At 42.7% G+C, this 24,518-nt stretch overlaps 1 protein-coding gene across 4 annotated transcripts in view; it reads right to left on the bottom strand.

Moving 5' to 3' along the window:
- Positions 1 to 24,518, bottom strand: part of LOC139265521 (transducin-like enhancer protein 1) — a 140,314-nt gene that overhangs the window by 65,933 nt on the left and 49,863 nt on the right. The gene's annotated exons all lie outside the window — the stretch shown is intronic.

The following is a 24,518-nucleotide window of genomic DNA, read 5'->3' as shown; positions in this document are numbered from 1 at the left end:
CTGCCTATGATGATGAATGGATTAACATATTCACATGGTAATGATTGTGTTAGATTTTGACTTGAAGTCTCTGTTGGATACAATCACACACTGCCAGTAATATACAACACACAGATTAGATGTAATGTCTGCATAGCACCTTAGTATATTTTGAAATGGTATATGCTTGATTTGAATGGCTGCCAATTTCTGAAATTCAAAGTTTCCCAAAGTTCCAGCAGCAAATTCTGGAGCAACGTAGAAACATAGAAATTTACAGCGCAGAAGGAGATCATTTTGGCCCATCGTATCCGCGCCGGCTGACAAAGAGCTACACGGCCCTTGGTCAGCAGCCCTAAAGGTTACATATAAACCTATGAACAATGACAGAAAGGCAAAGAGCACCCAGCCCAACCAATCTGCCTCACACAACCCCTTATACTGAAACATTCTACACTCCACCCCAACCAGAGGCATGTGATCACCTGGGAGAGGCAAAAACCAGATAAAAACCCAGGTCAATTTAGGAGAAAAAAAATTTGGGAAAATTCTTCTCCGACCCATCCAGGCGATCAAAACTAGTCCAGGAGATCACCCTGGCCGTATTCTATTCCCTGCAGTACTTAGCATTATATCTGCGCCGTCCAACAAAGGGTCATCCAGTCTAATCCAATTACTAGCTCTAGGTCCGTGATCCTAATTGCCTATCCAACCATCTCTTAAAAGTGGTGAGGGTTTCTGCATCCATCAGTCTTCCAGGCAACGAGTTTCAGATCCTCACAACCCTCTGTGTAAAGAAGCCCCCACCTCAAATCCCCTCTAAACCTTCCACCCACCAACTTAAAACTGTGCCCCCTGATTATAGACCCCTCCACCAATGGAAATAGACCCTTACTATCCACTATGTCCAGGCCCCTCAATATTTTGTACACCTCATTGAGGTCTCCTCGCAACCTCCTCTATTCCAATGAGAACAAACCCAGCCTATCCAATCTGTCCTCATAACTAAGATTCTCCATTCCAGGCAGCATTCTATAAATCTCCACTGCACCTTCTAGTACAATCACGTCCTTCCTATAATACGACGACCAGAACGGCACGCAGTACTCCAGCTGTGGCCGAACCAAAGTATTATACAATTTAAGCATAACCTCCCTGCTCTTATATTCTATGCCTCGGCCAATAAAGGCAGGCATTCCGTATGCCTTCTTAACCACCTTATCCATCTGGCCTGCTAGTTTCAGGGATCTGTGGACAAGCATTTCAAGGTACCTTTGTTTATCTGCGTTATTAAGTAGCCTACCGCTTAATGTGTATACCTTTTCCTTAATAGCCCTCCCAAAGTGCATAACCTCACAGTTCTCAGAATTAAATTCCATTTGCCACTGCTCTGCCCACCTGACCGGTAGATTGATATCCTCCTGCAGCCCATGACTTTTCTCTTCATTATCAACCACACAGCCAATTTTAGTGTCGTCTGAAAACTTCTTAATCATACTCCCTATATTCAAATCTAAATTGTTGATACATACCACAAAAAGCAAGGGACCCAGGACTGAGCTCTGTGGAACGCCTCTGGAAACATCCTTCCAGTCACAAAAATATCAATCATTACCCTTTGCTTCCTACCTCCAAGCCAATTTTGGATCCCACTTGCCACTTTGCTCTGTATCCCATGGGCTTTAACCATCATGACCAGTCTACCATGTGGGACCTTATCAAAAGCCTTGCTAAGGTCCAAATATACTACATCGTACGCACTACCCTCATCGACCCTCTTGGTTACCTCTTCAAAAAATTCAATCTGGTTAGTCAAACACGATCTTCCCTTAACAAATCTGTGCTGACTGTCCCTAATTAATCCTTGCCTTTCCAAATGCAGATTTATCCTGTTTCAGGATTTTTTCCAATAATTTTCCCACCACTGAGGTTAGGCTGACAGACCTGTAATTACTCAGCCTATCCCTTTTTCTTTTCTTAAACAAGAGTACTACATTAGAAGTTCCCCCAATCCTCCAGCACCATGCCCAGATCCAAAGAGGAAAATGATGGTCAAGGCCTGTTATTTCCTCTTTTACTTCGCTCAACGGCCTGGGATGCATTTCATCCGGGCCTGGGGACTTATCTACTTTCAAAGCTGCTGAACCCTTTAATACTTCCTCACTCACTATATTTATTTCAAGAAGATACAAACCAAGTCTCAATGATTTTATTCCGATTGTGCTGTGAATTATCAACTTGTATTTACATAGCCCCTTTAATGTAGTAAAACGCCACATGGTACTTCACAGGAGTATTAAAAGACAAAAAATTAAAAACTTCAAATCCTGAAACAGAAATGCATGTTGGCCATTTTTATATTGGTTCACTTTCAATTTGGTTTCTGGGAGACCAGGATCTATGAATTGTCCTCCTGTTTATGCTATTAAATCTGGCTCCCTCCAAGGCAACAGAATCAAACTTAGTAACTAACATAAATGCTTACTGATGTTGATCTGCAAAATAATACAGTGCCAATATAAGGCTAGTTTTAGGGTGGAAATTCAGTTAGGAATTAAAATACATGAATCCCCAAACTAAACTAAGAGGATAAAAGTGACTGGTTAGCAAATATGTAAACAGTAAAATTGTAACTTGTCTGTATAGCAGTGAGGCAACGTGTTCTTTTGATAAGCACATCTGATCCGACAGATCAATTTTTGACTGTTGCAAACCAAAATTTATGTTTAAAAAAAAATGTCTGCTGGGACGGTAGAAATCTGTTGACAACATCCAGCTTAATTCTGCATTTGAATGGACAAATCCTCAGGGCTAGAACCTCCACTTTTGTGCTTATCGCCCAAAAATGGGCGTTATTTCCGGTGTGGATGGTAAAAAAGGGTTTTTATATCGCCGGCTTCTCGCCCACTCTCAAAACACCTAGTTTACATTTTTGAAAATGGGCGTTACCGCGAGCGATATCAAATGGGCGGTAGCGTTAAATGTTTCTGACCTTCTGCCGTAAAGTGTGGCCGTCCTTAGCAACGGCATGGCAACGCTCGATTCCCGCGATCCACGAGGTCAAGGGTCACCATGACATGCGCAGAAGGGAGACAGAGAGCGAGGGAGCTCAGAGGCACTGAAAACGTGTGTGACTGTTTAGCTGTTGTGAGAAGAACGACGAAGATTCACCTGCAGCAAAAAGCCTACTAAACACCAAGAACATAGTTGGCACCGAATTTTTGTCCAACAAATAAGATACAACATGGAAGGGATGGAGGAGGCCCTGGAGCTGGTAGCCAGGAACACTGGTAGCAGAGGGCTCCCAGTGGTCCCGGAGCGCCGCACTGCACCCCAAGGTGACGCACCCCCATTGCCAACCACACAAGAGTCAGCAGCAACATCTTGCTGATGGCTCGGAGCACGTTCCCACCTCGGAACCGTCCTCTCACGTAACCGTCCAAGCAGCACTTCGGCCGTCACCCTCCCTCCTCCCCCAATGAAACATAAACTGAGGACCTCCTCGGCCAGGTGGTTTGGAGTCAGGAGGGGAAGGGGAAGGGGTAGAGGTGGAGAGGAGAAGCGGGGGTGGGGGCGGAGGGAAAATGGTTGGTTTGTACAGAAATACTAATGATTTCAGACTAATGTTCGATTTAAATGTTTATGTTGGGAGGAGGCCAGCATCGCGAGCGGAACGGCGCGGGAGGACACAGGGTGGGCGACAGCTTGGAGCAGTGGCAGTCAGGAGGAGGCTAGCTGGTGCAGGGGCCGAAGGTAAAACAAAGAAGTAGAAAGAAGACGTCACAGCCAAGCGGGTAAGTGGAGCTGCGCATGGATACACTCTGGAGCATCCGCGATGCTGAGGATGTCGTGAGTTGGTCACACCGCAGGTAAAAGTTACAAAGGCAGATAGGGAATGGGTGACCATCAGGCAGAGCAGTGGAAGGAAGGTAGTGCAGGGATCCCCTGTGGTCATCCCCCTCCAAAACATATACACCACCTTGGGGGCTGTTTGGGCGGGGTGGGGGGGGTCACTCATCAGGGGAGGGCAGCAGCAACCAAGTTCATGGCACCATGGGTGGCTCTGCTGCACAGGAGGGCAGGAAAAAAAGAGTGGGAGAGAGATAGTGGTAGGGGATTCTATTGTAAGGGGAATAGATAGGCATTTCTGCGGCGACAACCGAGACTCCAAGATGGTATGTTGCCTCCCTGGTGCAAGGGTCAAGGATGTCTCGAAGCAGCTGCAGTGCATTCTGGAGGGGGAGAGTGAACAGCCAGTTGTCATTATGCATACAGGAACCAACGATATAGGTAAAATACGGGATGAAGTCCTACAAGCTGAATTTAGGGAGCTAGGAGTTAAATTAAAAAGCAGGACCTCAAAGGTAGTAATCTCACAATTGCTACAAGTGCCACGTGGTGGTCAGAGTAGGAATCGCAGGATAGCCAAGATGAATACGTGGCTTGAGTAGTGCAGGAGGGAGGGATTCAAATTCCTGGGACATTGGAACCGGTTCGGGGGAAGGTGGGACCAGTACAAACCGGATGATCTGCACCTGGGCAGGACCGGAACCAATGACCTAGGGGAAGTATTTGCTCGTGCTGTTGGGGAGGGGTTAAACGAATGTGGCAGGGGAATGGGAACCTATGCAGGGAGATGGAGGGAAGTAAAAGTAGAGGGCAGAGAAACCCAAGGCAAAAATCAAAAAGGGCCACATTACAGCAAAATTCTAGAGGGGCAAAGGGTGTTAATAAGACAAGCCTGAAGGCTCTGTGCCTCAATGCAAGGAGTGTTCGTAATAAGGTGGACAAATTAACTAAGCAGGCAGCTATTAATGAAAATGATATAATTGGGATTACGGAGACATGGCTCCAGGGTGACCAAGCGTTGCTGGTTAAAGAGGAAATTAACGCAATAGTAAGGAAGGATATTAGCTTGGATGATGTGGAATCTGTATGGGTGGAGATGCGGAATACCAAAGGGCAGAAAACGCTATTGGGAGTTGTGTACAGACCAAACAGAAGTAGTGAGGTTGGGGACAGCATAAAACAAGAAATTAGGGATGTGTGCAATAAAGGTACAGCAGTTATCATGGACGACTTTAATCTACATATAGATTGGGCTAACCAAACTGGTAGCAGTACGGTGGAGGAGGATTTCCTAGAGAGTGTATTAGGGATGGTTTTCTCGATCAATATGTCGAGGAACCAACTAGAGGGCTGGCCATTCTTGACTGGGTGATGTGTAATGAGAACGGACTAATTAGCAATCCTGTTGTGCGAGGCACCTTGGGAAGAGTGACCATAATATGGTAGAATTCTTTATTAAGATGGAGAGTGACACAGTTAAGTTCAGGACCTTAGTCTCTGAATTAAGGAGAGATAACTTCGATGGTATGAGACGTGAATTGGCTAGAATAGACTGGCGAATGACACTTAAAGGGTTGACGGTGGATAGGCAATGGCAGACATTTAAAGATCACATGGATGAACATCAACAATTGTACATCCCAGTCTGGAGTAAAAATAAAACGGGGAAGGTGGCTCAATCGTGGCTAACAAGGGAAATTAGGGATAGTGTTAAATCCATGAAAGAGGCATATAAATTGGCCAGAAAATGTAGCAAACCTGAGGACTGGGAGAAATTTAGAATTCAGCAGAGGAGGACAAAGGGTTTAATTAGGAGGGGAAAATAGAATACGAGAGGAAGCTTGCCGGGAACATAAAAACTGACTGCAAAAGCTTCTATAGATATGTGAAGAGAAAAAGATTAGTGAAGACAAATGTAGGTTCCTTGCAGTCAGAATCAGGTGAATTTATAATGGGGAACAAAGAAATGGCAGACCAATTGAACAAGTACTTTGGTTCTGTCTTCAAGAAGGAAGACACAAATAACTTTCCGGAAATACTAGGGGACCGAGGGTCTAGTGAGAAGGAGGAACTGAAGGCAATCCTTATTAGTCAGGAAATTATGTTAGGGAAATTGATGGGATTGAAGGCCAATAAATCCCCGGGGCCCAATAGTCTGCATCCCAGAGTACTTAAGGAAGTGGCCCTAGAAATAGTGGATGCATTGGTAATCATTTTCCAACAGTCCATCGACTCTGGATCAGTTCCTATGGACTGGAGGGTAGCTAATGTAACACCACTTTTTAAAAAAAGGAGGGAGAGAAAACAGAAAATTATAGACCGGTTAACCTGACATCAGTACTGGGGAAAATGTTGGAATCAATTAAAGGTGAAATAGCAGCGCATTTGGAAAGTAGTGATAGGATCGGTCCAAGTCAGCATGGATTTATGAAAGGGAAATCATGGTTGACAAATCTTTTAGAATTTTTTTTTTTTTGAGGATGTAACTAGTAGAGTGGACGTGGTGTATTTGGACTTTCAAAAGAAATTTGACAAGGTTCCACACAAGAGATTGGTGTGCAAAATTAAAGCACATGGTATGGGGGGTAATGCACTGACATGGATAGAGAACTTGTTGGCAGACAGGAAGCAGAGAGTCAGGATAAATTGGTCCTTTTCAGAATGGCAAGCAGTGACTAGTGGCGTGCTGCAGGGCTCAGTGCTTTGAGCCCAGCTATTTACAAAATACATCAATGATTTCGATGAAGGAATTGAGTGTAATATCTCCAAGTTTGCAGATGACACTAAGCTGGGTGGATGCTAAGAGGCTGCAGGGTGATTTGGACAGGTTAGGTGAGTGGGCAAATGCATGGCAGATGCAGTATAAATGTGAGGTTATCCATTGTGGCAAAAACAGAAAGGCAGAATATTACCTAATGGCGACAGAATAGGAGAGGTGCAGTGAGATCTGGGTGTCATGGTACATCAGTCATTGAAAGCTGGCATGCATGTACAGCAGGCAATTAAGAAGGCAAATAGCAAGTTGGCCTTCATAGCTCGGGGATTTGAGTATCGGAGCAGGGAGGTCTTACTGCAGTTGTACAGGGCCTTAGTGAGGTCTCACCTGGAATATTGTGTTCAGTTTTGGTCTAATCTTAGAAAGGATGTGCTTGCTATTGAGGAGGTGCAGCTAAGGTTCACCAGACTGATTCCCGGGATGGTAGGACTGACATGAGGAGAGACTGGATTGACTGGGCCTGTATTCACTGGAGTTAAGAATAATGAGAGGGCATCTCATAGAAACACAACATTCTGACGGGACTGGACAGGTTATATGCGGGAAGAATGTTCCCGATGTTGGGAAAGTCCAGAACCAGGGGTCACAGTCGAAGGATAAGGGGTAAGTCATTTTAGGACCAAGATGAGGAGAAACTTCTTCACTCAGTTGTTAACCTGTGGAATTCTCTACTGCAGAGAGTTGTTGATGCCAGTTCATTAGATGTATTCAAGAGGGAGTTAGATATGGCCCTTATGGCTAAAGGGATCAAGGGGTATGGAGAGAAAGCAGGAAAGGGGTACTGAGGTGAATGATGAGCCAGGATCTTATTGAATGGTGGTGCAGGCTCGAAGGGCCGAATGGCCTACTCCTGCACCTATTTTCTTTGTTTCTATTTAGCAAAAACTTGTAGCACATTGGCTCAGATAGCTGCACCATTACACGCTGGTGATTCCTTATCAAAGGGCATAATCACACTTAACTTCAATCAACTTAAACTTTAACTGTTACCAAGGTGATGCCCACCATTGATGTATGACCTGCACACCCAGCAGTGTGTCAGCCTTGTAAATAACACAAACGTTCTTTCAGGCAAAGCGATCATTGATGAGCTCCTGCAGCTATCATGCCACCATGGGCCCTTTCATGCGATCTACAGGGGGGTGCATGGCTTCAGCGTCCTCCCTCTCTCTGGTGAGGGAGACTGTCAGACTCATCAGGCAATTCTTGTCCCCTCCCGATAGGCAAGTAGTGTAGCATGGAGCACATCATGAATTGAGCTACCTGCTCAGGGTGATGTTGGAGCTCACCCGAGTAGTCCAGGCATCTAAGGCGCTGCTTCTGCACGCCAATGGTTTTCTCCATGATATTGCAAGTTGCTCTCGTTGCATCGCCTCTCAGCCTCGGTGTGGGTGTCACACAGGGGGGTCATCAGCCAGGTGGCGAGGCCATTATCCTTTGTCCCCAAGCATCCAGCATTGACCTTGTGGCTCATTTGTTTAACAAGTCAGATACAGTACTCTCACGCATTATAGGAGCTTCATGGATGCTGCCCGGAAATTGAGCATTCACTGCCAGCATAATTTGCTGGTGGTCGACAACCAGCTGGACATTCAGGGAGTGGAATCCCTTACAGTTCCTGAAAACCTCTGCATCCTGATAAGGTGTCTGCATTACAATGTGCGTGCAGTCTATTGCTCCCTGCACCTTGGGGAAGTTTGCAATTCTGGAGAACCTAGAGCCTTCTCACTCTGTGCCTCCCTGGTTATAGGGAAGCTGATCAAGTCCCTCCTGGGTGTGTACAGGGCTTCAGTGACCTGTTAATGCAGTGATGTGTGGCATGCTGAGAAAGTCCACAAAGGTTGCCAGCTGTGTCCTGAAAAGAACCCGAGGCGTAGAACGACAGTGCCGCGGTGACTTTGACCTCGACAGACAGTGCAGTTCTGATGGTGCTGGCAGGCTGCAGATCTGTCCTTATCAGCTGGCATACCTCAGTGATAACCTCTTTGTGGAAGTGCAGTCTCTGAAGGCAGGTTGTGTCAGGCAAGTCGAAGCAAGAATGCTTCTCCTTGTATTTGCGGGGGGTGTAATGTATCGTCCTCCTCATCTGTCGGCCACGTCTTACATTGGGCGCATAATGTACTGGAGCATTCCTTCGGCGATGTAGAGTCTGCTGCATGTATTTGGTCACCAAGAGAGGGTGAGAAACGACAGGCCACATTGTCGTAGCTTTCTGTTTTCTACCAATTGCTCACAAACAAGGAAGGTCCTGATGAACACACCTCTTCAATTCCAATCGGTTACAGTGTGGGCAAAATGTTTTTAGAGATGTTCACATCAACTCCAACGACCTGCAGGGTACATCCGAACTCTGCAGCCTTTTAAAGGACGCGACATGTGATCTACAACATGGTGTGCATAATGCTGTGATTCAACCCAGTTAGTTCCACATTTTGTGGGCGTTTTTTTTTTGAGCAAGCGATATTAGAAACATAGACATAGAAACACAGAAAATAGGTGCAGGAATAGGCCATTCGGCCCTTCGAGCCTGCACTGCCATTCAATGAGTTCATGGCTGAACATGCAACTTCAGTACCCCATTCCTGCTTTCTCGCCATACCCCTTTGATCCCCCTAGTAGTAAGGACTACATCTAACTCCTTTTTGAATATATTTAGTGAATTGGCCTCAACAACTTCCTGTGGTAGAGAATTCCACAGGTTCACCACTCTCTGGGTGAAGAAGTTTCTCCTCATCTCGGTCCTAAATTGCTTACCCCTTATCCTTAGACTGTGACCCCTGGTTCTGGACTTCCCCAACATTGGGAACATTCTTCCTGCATCTAACCTGTCTAAACCCGTCAGAATTTTAAACATTTCTGTGAGATCCCCTCTCATTCTTCTGAACTCCAGTGAATACAAGCCCAATTGATCCAGTCTTTCTTGATATGTCAGTCCCGCCATCCCGGGAATCAGTCTGGTGAACCTTCGCTGCACTCCCTCAATAGCAAGAATGTCCTTCCTCAAGTTAGGAGACCAAAACTGTACACAATACTCCAGGTGTGGCCTCACCAAGGCCCTGTACAACTGTCGTAACATCTCCCTGCCCCTGTACTCAAATCCCCTCGCTATGAAGGCCAACATGCCATTTGCTTTCTTAACCGCCTGCTGTACCTGCATGCCAACCTTCAATGACTGATGTACCATGACACCCAGGTCTCGTTGCACCTTCCCTTTTCCTAATCTGTCACCATTCAGATAACAGTCTGTCTCTCTGTTTTTACCACCAAAGTGGATAACCTCACATTTATCCACATTATAGTTCATCTGCCATGCATTTGCCCAATCACCTAATCTATCCAAGTCACTCTGCAGCGGGCGATATGTGTGCGAGGTGGTGAAATTGACGATGGGCGATCTCCATGGCCCCTAGTTTGGGTAAATATGCTCTTTACGACAAAAAACAGTGGGCGGGCGTTAATATTGAATCTCGGCGTTAATTACAGACGGAAAGTAACGCTGGGCGATATTATGGACGTTGAATTCGCCCATTCTGGTGATTCCGCCCCAAAAAGGTGGGCAGGCGGTAATATTTTTTCTCGCCGTTAAGCTCATGGGGAAAGTAACGCTCGACGATAAGTTTCTGAAAAATGCCCGCCAGTTTCCATTTTGTGCCAAAATGGGCGCTATACGTCATTTCAGCGGTAAAATGGGCGTTAAGTGGGCATTAAGCAGGCAAAAAAAGTGGAGGTTCTAGCCCTCAGACTCTAGCAGCTTTAAGTAATAAAGCACTCTGGTGGGAAGAATAATAGCCACATGCAAACAATGGATAGCTTTTGATGGAATGAAAGTTATTAGGCAAGTTTAATTCAGATTTGATACCATAATTATGACTTTTGTGAGCCTTTGCCGAACTTTTATATACTGTGGATGAAAGTGCTTTAATTAGATTTTATATCCAACGTTTCACATATGAAGTCATAATGGCTTTAGTCATTACATATACAGGTATTGAATCACAAGTTATCAGAACTGTCTGACTTCCAGATCACTTCACCTTCTTAAGGTGCAGTGGGGCTTTGCCATATCTTGCATCCTTCATGACCATTGGGGGAGGGAGAGAGGAGAAAAGAGCATCACAACCAAACACGCCCCTAACCAACACTCAACAGGCCTAATTAGATAGCAAATTAATAATAGAAAGCCAAGCATTAGTTGCCACAACTGAGGCAAGACTAGATTATTCAGCATAAATTAGGCACTGACCTTTGCTTCTGTATGACAATAACCACTTAGCCATACTACCAGACAATGAATCTACTTTCATACCATGCAAGGCCCATATTTGCACTGCCAGTTCCCAAAGCACCAGTTTCAAGCAGCTGGCTGCAACCCCAAATGTAAACCTGCCAAATTTGCCAAGACTAGTAGCCAGGAAAACCCAATTTAAAAAAAAATCTTCCAGACAGCCGGCCATGGCTTATTCCAGATGGTTTACCTACAGCTTGCAGCTGGGTGCACAAGACCCATGCTTTAGGAGCCAAATGAGCAAAGCATGGTTCATGCTTTGTACAAAGGCAGCTTTAGATGTTGACAGCAGCAACAGGGAACAAAGCACATTTTCATGAGAGGGGAAATTGAGATAGGTATAACAAAACAAGTGACATTTTTTTCCCCCAAGGGAACAATGAGGAAGTTCAATATTCAGGAGTGGTTTTACTATATCAAGCATACAGAAAGCAATGATTATGGAACAAATGTAAATTAAGTATTTTTTGGTTTGGCAAGTTTAAAAACTGATCCTTTCATATTGGAGATTAAGTTATTAGCGATCAAGTTAACAGACCATGCTGCTTCTCTTACTGATTGAGCTGTTACAATTCAAAACACATGTACTAGCTTCTATAACTCCAGCTGCACAAAACAAGCTAGTTGTTCATATAAATCAGAGGAAGAAAGGGTTGAGAAATTAAAGAATAAAGGGTTAAAAAAAAAAATCAAGTAGATGACATGCAGTTTAGGTCATCATAAATGGAATAAGTACATTGGCGTGGAGTTTACGCTGGATTGTGCTGTTTTTTTCTCCCCGGTGCAATTTTGATAGACATAACTGGCGCAAAAGATTGCGGAATTTCAAGTGCAAATTGTGTTCAGCGCAACAAGTTTCGGCGACTTTTTGAGCTAGTTTTAAAAACATTGTGCCGGCAGGCCCAGCCCACAAAACTGGCTTGTGCCCCCAGGTTGAATCAGCATTGGGAGGTTTGACTAATTGCGCTCATTTGCAGGCCTTCAAGAGGCTCCAAAAATTATGCTGGAACTTTTGAGGGAAAGTTTTGAATGTTGTTTTATAATTTACTAAAGGAATTCACTACTGTACCCCAATCCAACTAGTTTAGTACATTTAAAAGTCAATTCCAGTCATTTAAAATTGGGTTTCTCATAGGAAGTGGATTGATACCAATTTGTGTGTGATAAACCCAATTTCAGGTGTATTAATCAAATTTTACCAAGTGTATTAATCAAATTTTACCAAGTTACCACTCTTAAATACATCAAGGGATGTTTTTAAAGCAAAAAATGTTAATTAAAAAAAAATGCAGCCCGATTGCGTTGGTTCATGGCAGATATTGCACTCAGCGATATGCAAATGAGTTTGAGCAGAAACTCGGCGGGGGGGGGGGGGGCGGGGGGAAAGAGGGAAGAGAAACACTTTCCAAAACAAATTGCGTCAGAATCAACAATTGCATCCAAAGCGGAAACTTCTCCCCCATTATGTGTAGTACATTTCAAGTACAGACACAACACATAACAAATGTATGGACTTGAGATTTTCTCACACTTAAACAATGCAGCTACGCAAAACACTACAGTGCATGAAAACACTACACAGTGCATGACAGTAGCACAGCCCATTAATCTAAAAGCATTGATACAGAGCACAGAACATGCTGCTAATTATTATCCACAAGTCTACATTTTAGAAGCCATATATATTGCAATGAAATTCAATGTTTAACATGACAATATCTAAATGATTTTATTAAAAATACTCATGGCAGTAGAACTTTAAACATTACTACATAGTACAGGTTTGCTAAAAGTAAGTTAATATAATTCACTTTGTGTCCCATTTGATTGAGAATTTTCGTGTTAGGCTACAAGCCAGGAAAGAAAAAAACGAAGCTTGTCTTGATGTCTGCACTATGGTTGACCAGGCATGCTTATTAGCACTTAATTAAAAGTTGGACACCTGCCATTAGAACCATGTTCATTGCAATCCAAGTAACAAGTTTGTCCCATTACCAATTACTACCACTCCTCAAGTGTTGTCCGATTTCTTTGAAAGAAGCGGTGATGCATGTATAGGCAGCTGAACTGACAGCAATTAACAACAGACATTATAAAAATAGCTAAAATGTGGACATACAACCCTTCAGCACTAGAACTCAAGAAGCAGAACAGAACTTCACATCGCAAACAGCTAAGTGCATTAGCCTAATTTGTCTCCCCAATTGAATTGTAGATAATAGGATTAATTCTGTGCAACCAGCATTAAGGTTTCTAGAAGTGCAGAATAAATTGTTAACACTACTTAGATTTCAAATATTCAAGACAGCTGGCAAGTTTCTCTGAACCACCAAGCAAACAGTTCCCCCAGATCAGGGGGCACATGATTTAATGTTTTTTTGTCCCCAAAAAGAGTTGTGGAGCTGTTGGAGGCGTGGCCTAATCATTTGGAGCTTGCAGCAGTGAGGGAAAGAGCTCTTTGCTTTTGCTCCTGCCTGTGGGCCTTGAACCCTGTGAAAATACACCACAAAGAGGAGGAAGGGGCCTACTACATTTCACCATGCAGAGGGAGAGGAGGAGAGTAGAAAATATTATACTATTTCTACAAAGAGTTGGAGAGAGGGGGAAAATAACACCAAGCAAACAGTACAAAAATAAGGCCAATTTAACTTACTACCAGTCTGCTCAAAGCAACTGATTGAATAGTCTTTTTTTAACCACATGTTTGTATGTGGAAACATTTCTGGAAGTGGGTAGAAATGGCAATTCATCATTACTTTTAATCTGCACTCAATGGAGTCATCAGATGCCAAGGTACAGATCTTACGAAGCTGATGGCAACCCCAGAGTAAGTTTGATGGAATTTTTCTGAAAATCAGCTATTGGGGGGTGGGGGAAAAGAGAGAGAGTTTTAAAAAAAAAACTTATATGTACACAACTATCAAAACATTATACACTATAGATTTCTGCATTAAATGAACTTAGCATTTTTAAGTATTTATTTTCCAAACGCATACAGTGCAGGTATGGTAGTGGCATGGCTTTAGTTCGGGACTAGTAACCCGGAGCTGAAGTTCAAATCCCACCGTGCAAATTATTAAGCTGAATTCAATACATCGGATAAATTGTGGGATAGTACCAGAAAATGGCCATGAAAGCTGCTGAACTTTGTGGTAAATGCTCACATGAGGATATAACGAACAGGGTGGATAAAAGGGAACCAATGGATGTGGTGTATTTGGACTTCCAGAAGGCATTTGACAAGGTGCCACATAAAAGGTTCCAAAAGTTCACGGGGTTGGGGGGAATATATTAGCACCGATAGAGGATTGGTAACTAACAGAAAACAAAGAGTCAGCATAAATGGTTCATTCTCTGGTTGACAACCAGTAACTAGAAGGGTGCCGCAGGGATCAGTGCTGGGACCCCAACTATTTACAATCTATATTAATGATTTGGAAGAAGGGAATGAGTGTAATGTAGCCAAGTTTGCTGACGATAAAAGATGGGAGGAAAAGCAATGTGTGAGGAGGACACAAAAAATCTGCAAAATGACAGGCAGGCTAAGTGAGTGGGCAAAAATTTGGCAGATGGAGTATAATGTTGGAAAGTGTGAGGTCATGCACTTTGGCAGAAAGAATCAAAGAAGTTGTTATTATTTACATGGAGAAAGATTGCAAAGTGTGGCAGTACAGCAGGACCTGGGGGTACTTGTGCATGAAACACAAAAGGATAGTATATGTAGGTACAGCAAGTGATCAGGAAGGCCAATGGAATCTTGGCCTTTATTGCAAAGGGGATGGAGTATAAAAGCAGGGAAGTCTTGCTACAGCTATACAAGGTATTGGTGAGGCCACACCTGGAATACTGCGTGCAGTTTTGGTTTCCATCTTTACGAAAGGATATACTTGCTTTGGAGGCAGTTCAGAGAAGGTTCATTAGGTTGATTCCGAGGATGAGGGGGTTGACTTATGAGGAAAGGTTGAGTAGGTTGGGCCTCCACTCACTGGAGTTCAGGTGTGATCTTATCGAAACATAAGATTATGAGGGGGCTTGACAAGGTGCATGCAGAGAGGATGTTTCCACTGATGGGGGAGACTAGAACTCGAGGGCATAATTTTAGAATAAGGAGTCGCCCATTTAAAGCAAAGATGAGGAATTTCCTCTGAGGTTTGTAAATTTGTGGAATTTGCTGCCTCGGAGAGCTGTGGAAGCTGGGACATTGAATACATTTAAGACAGAAATAGAAAGTTTCTTAAGCGATAAGGGGTTATGGGGAGCAGGCGGGGAAGTGGAGCTGAGTCCATGATCAAATCGGCCATTATCTTATTGAATGGCGGAGCAGGCTCGAGGGCCGTATGGCCTACTCCTGTTCCTATTTCTTATGATCTTATTAAATGGTTCACCAATGAATGTCCTTCGGGAAAGGAAATCTGACACAATGAACTGGTCTGGACTCGATGCCTTCAGGACAACCAAGGATGGGTCTTTCCAGGGTCACCCAGGTCCCAAGAACCAATAAAGAAAACCTAGTCAAAGCACTAAACCACAACGCAGAATTAAATAATCCAAGTTTCTGTTTTAGTGCTAATTGTTTTTGGAGCAGAGTCCGAATGAAGACTCAGAGGTCATGCTTGCAGGAGCCAGATAAGCAGAGATGAGCCAATTGAATTTGGCCATCAGATTTAATCAAAGTCTTCCTTTATCTTTTAAATTATCAGGTAATTGAGACTACATCACTGAGCAAGCACACACAGATTGGAAATGGGGCAGGGAAGGAAAACTGAGAAACTGGAAGCAAGCTAGTAATGTTTGTAGCTCTACACTGTGGATGTGGATGTATTGTGTACTGCAAGTGCAGGGTTAATAATAAACAGAACTAGGCAGATTTCCGGAGGCTTCCGAGCAGCTGTCTGCCATGTTGGAAGCTGTGTGTGCGCTTGTGCTCTGTGAATATATCACATTTGGTGATTGAGATGGGATTTTTTTTTTGATGATTTAAAGCTTAAATTTTGTTGGTGAAGGATTCAGCCAGCCGACAGAGAGGCTTTGGAAGTTTCTGTCTTTGGAAATAGCTACAAAAATCCGAGGTAAAATACAGCACACGGCGTGAACAGCTAGAGATTAAAATGGCAGATGTATTCGGACATTTGGGGGAACACAGACACGACTGGGAACGTTTTAAAGTGTATGTGGATCGGCTAGAAATGTATTTCACTGCAAATAACATAATCGAAGTTCGAGACAATGCAGTCCAGAAACGGGCTGTGTTGGAACGTAAGAAAGCGATCTTCTTATCGGAGGCAGGTCCGGCATTAAATGACACTTTTATAAATCTGCTTGTGCCGGACGAGCCAAAGGACACAATGCTAAAAATGAAGCTGGAGCAGCACTATAACCCAAAACCGTTAGAAATTGCTGAAAGCTATCGTTTTGGGATTTGGAATCAAAAGACTGATGAATTTATCAGTGATTACATTGTAGCATTAAAAAAGCTATCGATGCACTGTAATTTTGGAAACTTTCAAAACCGAGCATTACGGGATCGTTTTGTTTGTGGGGTGAAAAATGATGCGATCAGAAGGAAGTTATTGATGATGGATGACTTGACTTTTGAGATTGCTTGTCAAACAGCGAGGTCGATGGACATGGCCGAACAATATTCCCGAGAATTAAATAATAATTACGGTCGTCAGTCAACCGAGGTAAATCACCTGCAGGTTCAAAGTAAAAGACGGTGGGGGCCCAAAGTCTCAGAAACTGAAAATTCTAACACAGCATCGAAGTCGTGCTATAGGTGTCTGGGACAACACATTGCTCAAAGTTGTCCATACGTGAAGGCAGAGTGTTTCTTCTGCAGAAAGACTGGGCATCTTGCGAAGGCATGCCAACTGAAGGGTAAACCAGTTTTTAAAGCTATGAGTCCAGCGTTCAAAGCTATGAATAGAAATCCAAAGAGACTATATAGCACGGAACAACAACAACCGGACAAGGAGATGTGAGAGTTACACGTCATCAGGAGCACGAGGTTAACAGACAGCGATTCAGAAAGCATCAAAATCCACATAGATGTTGCAGGATTCAAGATACCAATGGAAATTGACACAGGTGCATCCGTGAGTATAGTACCGAAGTCACTATATCGCGACAAATTGCATGATTTTCAACTGGACAAATCCAAGATAGAGCTGCGAGGCTACTCGGGAGAGAAAATTCCTGTGGTAGGTCGTATCACCGTACCGGTGAAATATAAAGATCAATTTCAGAACTTGCCTCTAATAGTAGTGAAAGGAGTCAAGCCTGCCTTACGAGGAAAAAATTGGTTGAGCTCACTGAAGCTGGATTGGAGTAAGATTTTCTGTGTGGAAGCGAGATTTTCATCAACGGCTGAGGTTATCAAGAAGTATCTGAAGGTGTTCTGCGAAACGGGCAGTCCGAACCATGGCTTCAAGGGGAGTGTCAGGGTACAGAAGGATGCTAGATCGGTTTACTACAAGCCACGTTCCGTACCATATGCACTCAAGGAGAAAGTGGAGCAAGAACTCAAAAGACTAGAGACTGAGAACATTATTTGTAAGATAGATTGATGTAATTGGGCTACACCCATTGTTGTTGTACCCAAGTCCGATGGTAAGGTAAGTTTGTGTGGTGATTATAAAGTTACCCTAAACCAAGTTCTAGAGGGTAATGTCCCCAATACATTGCTGAATATAGAAGATTTGTTCACAACACTGGGAGTTGGTCAGATCTTCTCAAAACTGGATCTTACGAATGCCAACTTACAGCTTGAACTAGATGAGGAGTCCAAGTCATGTTTGACTATAAATACTCATCTAGGCCTATATCAATTTAATAGGCTACCGTTTGGAGTGTCTTCCACCCCTGCCATATTCCAAGAGGTGATGAACCAGACTGCAAGGTATTGAAGGGGTAGTATGTTATTTGGATGACATACTAATTTCAGCACAAAATAGGCAAATTCATAATAACATATTGAATGAAGTCCTCAAACGGCTAGAGAAGCACAGAGTACGAGTGTCTGCTCATAAGTGTGAGTTATTTAAAAACTCAGTGGAGTACTTAGGGCACAGATTAGACAAAGATGGTTTACATCCAACCATGGAAAAATTGGATGCAATCAGAAATGCACCCACTCCCAGGAATGTCACTGAACTTCGTTCATTCTTGGGTCTTTTGAACTATTATGGGAAGTTCCTACCAAATTTGGCTACAATATTACATCCACTGAATGAACTTTTGAAAAAACAGTCCATTGGAAGTGGTCAAAAGAATGCGATACAGCATTCAAGGAGTGTAAAAGCAAATTGGTAGAGAGCACCATGTTAGTTCACTATGATATATCTAACGAGATTAAGCTAGCACGTGATGCCTCTCCGTATGGAGTTGGGGCAGTAATCTCTCATGTATTAAGTAGTGGGGAGGAGAGACCAATTGCTTTTGCTTCACGCACTCTCAGTGCCAGTGAGAGTAATTATGCGCAAATTGAAAGGGAAGCTTTGGCATTAATTTTTGGGGTCAAGAAGTTTCACAAATACTTGTATGGCCGTACGTTTACCATCGTTACGGACCATAAGCCCCTAACAGCAATCTTCATCCAAAGTCCCCAGTTCCAACATTAGCTGCAGCCCGAATGCAGAGATGGGCTTTGATTTTGTCAGCATATACATATGATATTGAATACAGACGATCAGCTGATCACAGTAATGCTGATACAATGTCTAGATTGCCTTCCCCATCACAAGTTACACCAGATAGGGAAGAAGTGTTTTATTTTTCATACATTGATGAACTGCCAGTCACAGCTGAAGAGATTGGTAGAGCAACCAAACGTGACCCAATGATGTCAAAAGTGTACGAGTATATTGCAAATGGCTGGCCAAACCAGGTAACAGACAAAGATACACATCCATTTTTCATTCATAGGAATGAATTATCAGTCGATAAAGATTGTATCATGTGGGGTGCAAGAGTGGTTATACCAAATAAATTCAGGTCCAAATTATTAGGAGACCTCCATGATCAGCACCTGGGAATGTGCTTGACCAAGAGTTTTGCACGCAGTTATTTATGGTGGCCAGGTCTTGATAAAGATATAGAGTACATCGTGAGTCAGTGTACGACATGTCAATCGGTAAGCAAGCAACCACCATCAGTACCATTACAGACATGGAAATGGCCTCCCAGGGTGTGGCAAAGGCTACATATTGATTTTGCTGAGTTAGAAGGACAACAATTGTTATTTGTGATTGATAGCCATTCGAAGTGGGTTGAGGTGTTTCCAATGTGGAAAATAACAAGTAAAACATTGGACATTTTGCGAAAATTATTTTCTTCATTTGGCCTCCCTGAAGGGATGGTTTCGGATAATGGACCACAATTTTGTTCAGAAGAATTTGCACAATTCACGAACAAAAATGGTGTGAAACATACCAAGGTTCCACCATACAACCCTGCTTCGAATGGTGCAGCAGAGCGCACTGTACAAATTGTAAAACGTGCCCTCATAAAACAAATGTTGGATCCAAATCCAAGGAAACGACAATTGTCATTGGATCACAAATTGGCTAATTTTTTGATTACATATCGAAATACTCCTCATACAACTACTGGTAGAACACCAGCAGAGTTGTTTCTCAAACGACAGCCACGAACCAGATTCTCGTTGTTAAAACCAAATTTTGCACAGTCCGTAGAAGATACACAATTAAGACAGAAAGAGAATCATGATAGAGGTAGAGTAAAAGAGAGAAGTGTGAAATTAAACCAGAAGGTGAGAGTGAAAAACCATCACCATAAATGGTTAAAGTGGTTACCAGGAAGAGTGGTGAAGATGTGGTCCTCGCACATATTTGGTAAAGTTGTTTGATAATGGACAGGTTAGGTTTGTTCATATTGATCATATTTTACCTACAGACATGGAAGGAGTTGAAGGTGGGAATGATTCAATTATTTCTGACTCATCAGATAGTTTTGATACACCAGTAGCAAATCCTTAATCCAATGTACTGGAAACAAATCCAGGAGAGAATCAGAATGAAAGTCTGAGTCCGAGTCAGGAAAACAAAGAGCCTGAAGTTAGAGTGAGTTCAAATGAAAATCAAGGAAATTCCGTGGAGGATAACATTCCTCAGGATGAGCCTCGAATGAGTTCAGGTTCGACACCATGTTTAGAAGGTTCTGTTCGAGAGCGAAGGTATCCTCTTCGAAACAGAAAACAAGTGGTGAAGTTAAATTTGTAAATATGGAAAAAAATAAGTTTATATCCTGTGTTATGTATAAACATGAAAGTTATGCATGATGTTTGTTATAATAACTTCATTAAGGAAGGATGAGTGTAATGTCTGTAAGCTTGTAAAGTTTGTAGCTCTACACTGTGGATGTGGACGTATTGTGTATTGTAATTGCAGAGTTAATCATTAAACAGAACCAGGCAGATTTCCGGAGGCTTCTGAAAGAGCTGCCTGCCATGTTGGAAGCTGTGTATGCTTGTGCTCTGAATATATCAGTGGCCAGCAGGATCAGCATCATTATGAATGCAGCGCTGAGCAGTTTGAATGAAAAATATATATTTTTGAACACAAAAGAAAATAAATCTGTCCATATTAATCACTGTAGGAGAAGGAAGGCAATAAAACCATGTGTTACTTTGCATTTGTGTGCACGAGCCACAAACCATAAAAAGATGCAAGCAAACTTCCTCAGAAGCACATTACGTGATTGGCACCAGAAAGACCTGCTCAATTAGTTTTAAACTGCAAGATTTTCAAATTTTGCAATATTTGCTGGCATCATGAGTAGCACTTCAACATAGGACTCTTTCATGAAATTCACATTGGCAGCCAATTAGTTGGCAATAAGGTACAACAAATCCTTCATGTAACCAGCATTCCATCTGCTCATAGGAAGTTCTAAAAAGTTGGGAATGGGATTGTCCTTGTCATGTCAAAAACAATCATTTGATACGTGATTAGAACAGAATAGGCCGACTCTCTACTTCTGAGGCTAATCACCACTCAAGATTTCGCAGCTTGTGAATCTGTTCAAAGCAGTTATAGTAACTCGCCACATCTATCCTCCAACACACTGCAAGTCGTCTAGTTGGTACCCCATTAAAAGTTCACAAGCTCGTTTACTATCAGTCATCCCGCATTGAACAGTCCAGATAAACAAAATAAAGCAGATCTGCAATCTATCAAACTTCAGTTTCTTTTTCTCCTTCCACTTTCCTTCACCACACCCCCCCGCCCCCCCGCCCCCCCCAAAAAAAGCATTATGCATTGCTGAGTGGGCACTTACAAAGCCTCAAGTCTTTTTGTATAATACAACCTTTCAAGCAGAACTTCAGTTCTTACCACAACCATTTGGCTTTGTCCATCTTATTGTATGTCCTCAGTCTAGTTATTTATAGAGCATCATATGATTGACCGATTACTCTGAAGAATAAACCCTCAAGAGGTTAACTGAAGCCCATCACAATACAGATAGCTAGGTGAAAAACAACTGAGGGGAGGGGGAGAAACAGGGGAATATATACCAACATCTATTAATCGTGTCAAATCTAATCATGTGATGGTAAAACACAATATTCTGAAACTCAATTGTCTTCGTATTTCAAAGTATATTACCACCATGCCTGTGCACAATTCCATTATTATGGAGATCGGTTCTGAGGGGGTTAAATCTAAATTACTTTAAGCCACATTTCCATGTCACTTCTATCTGCTTTCATGAAAGATACCTAATTTTACATAACAATGTTACGCATTGCTGATTAAATTCTATTAAACTTCTTATGGATTTGTATGCACATTGTAAAAAATATTAACACATCATCAGGGTTGCTAATCAAGCTGATATATCATTTGCAACAGTAGACAAATAAACATTTAGTCTGACTAGAGAGACAAATAGAACCAGTCTAAAAGGAAGCACAATTTAGGAACTTAGACTCTCTGCTAATCTAGAAAGAATTTTGGTCTTTTTAAAAAAAAACTTTACCAGGACTTTTGCTTCATCTATTTTTAGTCTAATTATCAGTATTTTTAGTGCATGACCCCCATTGTCCTTTACACTAGGTCATGTCCCTTCACGATGCAAGCAGCTGCCATAAAATGGGTCAGCATTTATTCGTACTGCAGCTGCTGATAGTACAAATAGATAGACTTCTGTTGTCTGCTTCCCCTTGGGAGACAGGTTGACACATTGCATGTTCAACGATGGAGCAAAGGTCCCGTGATTTGTCAGCCCAATTTTATGCTATTCCGGTTTGACTAGATGCACCAGTCTCTTTCAAGCAAAAATGATGCATGTGTCAGAGCATGAAACCAATTGTATTACACAAGATAATTATTAAAATGGCCACTTGGTGAGAAAGGAAAGGCAGAGCGACAGAAATATCTAGAACAAAAAAAAAGTGGAACAGGATTTATAAAGCTACAGTGGCTAGTTAAGGGACAATATTGGGGTTTTTTTGGAAGTCATATTAATAAGCGTTTAAAGGTATTTTACAGTTTTCTGAATTAAAACCAATCCCTCTCAAACATACTCACCTGTCCAGAAATGGCAAAGTGGATGTTTGAGGTGCTTGGACAGAGTTGGATTTTCCAAATTAGACACGACACTAAAATGGTTAGAATACCAAATACATTTATGGCTGGGCAGAAGCACTAGATTTTTTTTAGAGCTACAAAACAATTGCTAATTTAGCCAATTTTAAAGTTGCTAGTCCTCTCACGAGTGTTATTTATTAATATTTGAATTTGGGAGGTATACAGATTTACAGAATATTTTTCTTTTAAATCAGGGGTTTACATCTACTCACTTGTAGAATTTTCAAAGCATCAGGATAGAAATATGAAAGATTTTCCCAGTCCTCTGCCTGTGCAAAGTGACAGTTCTCTGTCCTGCCTGATTTCACTATCAGGTCGATTGGCAGATATCCAGTTTTGGACGAGCAGGAACTTTCTGCAACTAAACATTGGGAAGACTAAAGCCAACATCTCTGGCTCCCAGCACCAACTTCATGTGACCGGTTACCAACTACTTCCTCTCTCTGGTCACTGTCTCAACTGTGAAGTCCTGTTAGACCGAGCCAAGTTTCCAACCACGTAACATCTCCATCACAAGAATGCCTACTTCCACCTCCACAACATAGCCCGCCTCTTAACTTCAGCTCATCAAAAACTCTGTTGCCCATATCTTATCCTGCATTAAGCCCCACTCACCCATTACCCTTGTGCCCATTATGCTTTCCTTAAAATTCACCTCTGTGCCCAAGCTTTTGTCACCCTTCCAATCTTTCCCTCTTTGGCTCAGTGGCAGTTTTCCCCTTAGACCTAGCAATGTTTTTTTTACATTAAAGTCTAAATAAATGCAAGTTGTTTTTGTAGAAACCAGGAACGACGAAGGAAAAAGGTTAGTTTTGATTTTATTTTATTTTAAGCAGCAGTGGCACTAAACAGCCTCAGTTTGCCCAGAGGGTGCAGGGGAAGGAAAAATAATACAAGCGTGCGTGTGGGGGGAAAAAGGAAAGAGAGAGAATAAAAGAGGAAGGATATGGGTTGCCACTCCTGATCATTACCTAGCAATTCTTTTTAGAACTACATGTCGACTTGGTTGAATGATCTGCTGACACTTGCTTATTTTCTTCACCCATACAAAGAAATGACTAATTAGTACCTGCAGAATTGAATCCTAAAAAGCAAATGCATACAGGAGAAGAGGATGGGTTGAGAGAAAGAGAAATTGCCTGAAAAAAAAAAGGGGAAAAAAGTGCCACTGATAATAGATATCCTGCCTGCTCAAGCAGGAGGTTAATAAAGTATGTAGGCAGTTACGCCCTTTTGTTTCTGAAGCTCACCATGGAGCATCCAATGATTTAATTAACAGACAAAGACACAATCTGGTGTAGTTCTAATCCATTAACAGCCAAGTTTTGATTCCCTGTCTGTGCAAAGTTAGCAGATTTCAGCCAGAGTTGCAGCTGGATCCTACAACTGCTGTCTGCACCTTAGGTGGACTTAATGGAAAATGTTGACATAAATTTGTCAGATGTAAGATTTTTGAAGGATACGTGTAGTTACTGGACCACCCCGACCTGTGTGAGACCACCACCGCAGGTCGGGGCTATAAATAGAGCGGGCCCTGGAACATCGTGGGTGAATGAGGGTACGGGGCCCAGAAGAGCCGAAGGCCCAGGGGCAGCATGGGTCTGCCCACACTGCGATACGTGTGCGTACTAGGTCCATGCAGCAGAGCAGGTCTCCAGTCGTCCTGGTTCAACCCTTGCCACTGGATAAAGGCTGTTGAGCCTGTGTGGTGGCTGATGTGCAATGATCACCACACATTAAAAAAAAATCCACGCACAGGCATCTTCCACCCCTTCAATTGGAGTTCAAGAGTGGAACTTCGGGTCCTTCATTGAAACATCTGTGAACTCATGTGAAAGCAAGTCATCCTCGTTTGAGGGACCGCCTATGATGATGGAGGTGGAAGAGGAAGAGCAGGGTCTTTGCTCTCTAGGGATCCCTGGATCATGATATATCCAGGGATCTTTCCTGAAGAGCATGCAATGTTGATATCTAACAGAAATAGCATCAAGATCAGCAGAATTATCCTCCATGGTAAAAT

Source organism: Pristiophorus japonicus, chromosome 1, assembly GCF_044704955.1.
Source record: "Pristiophorus japonicus isolate sPriJap1 chromosome 1, sPriJap1.hap1, whole genome shotgun sequence".
NCBI lineage: Eukaryota > Metazoa > Chordata > Chondrichthyes > Pristiophoridae > Pristiophorus > Pristiophorus japonicus.
Note: the sequence above shows the minus strand (reverse complement) of the source record. Positions and strands in the feature narration are given on the sequence as shown.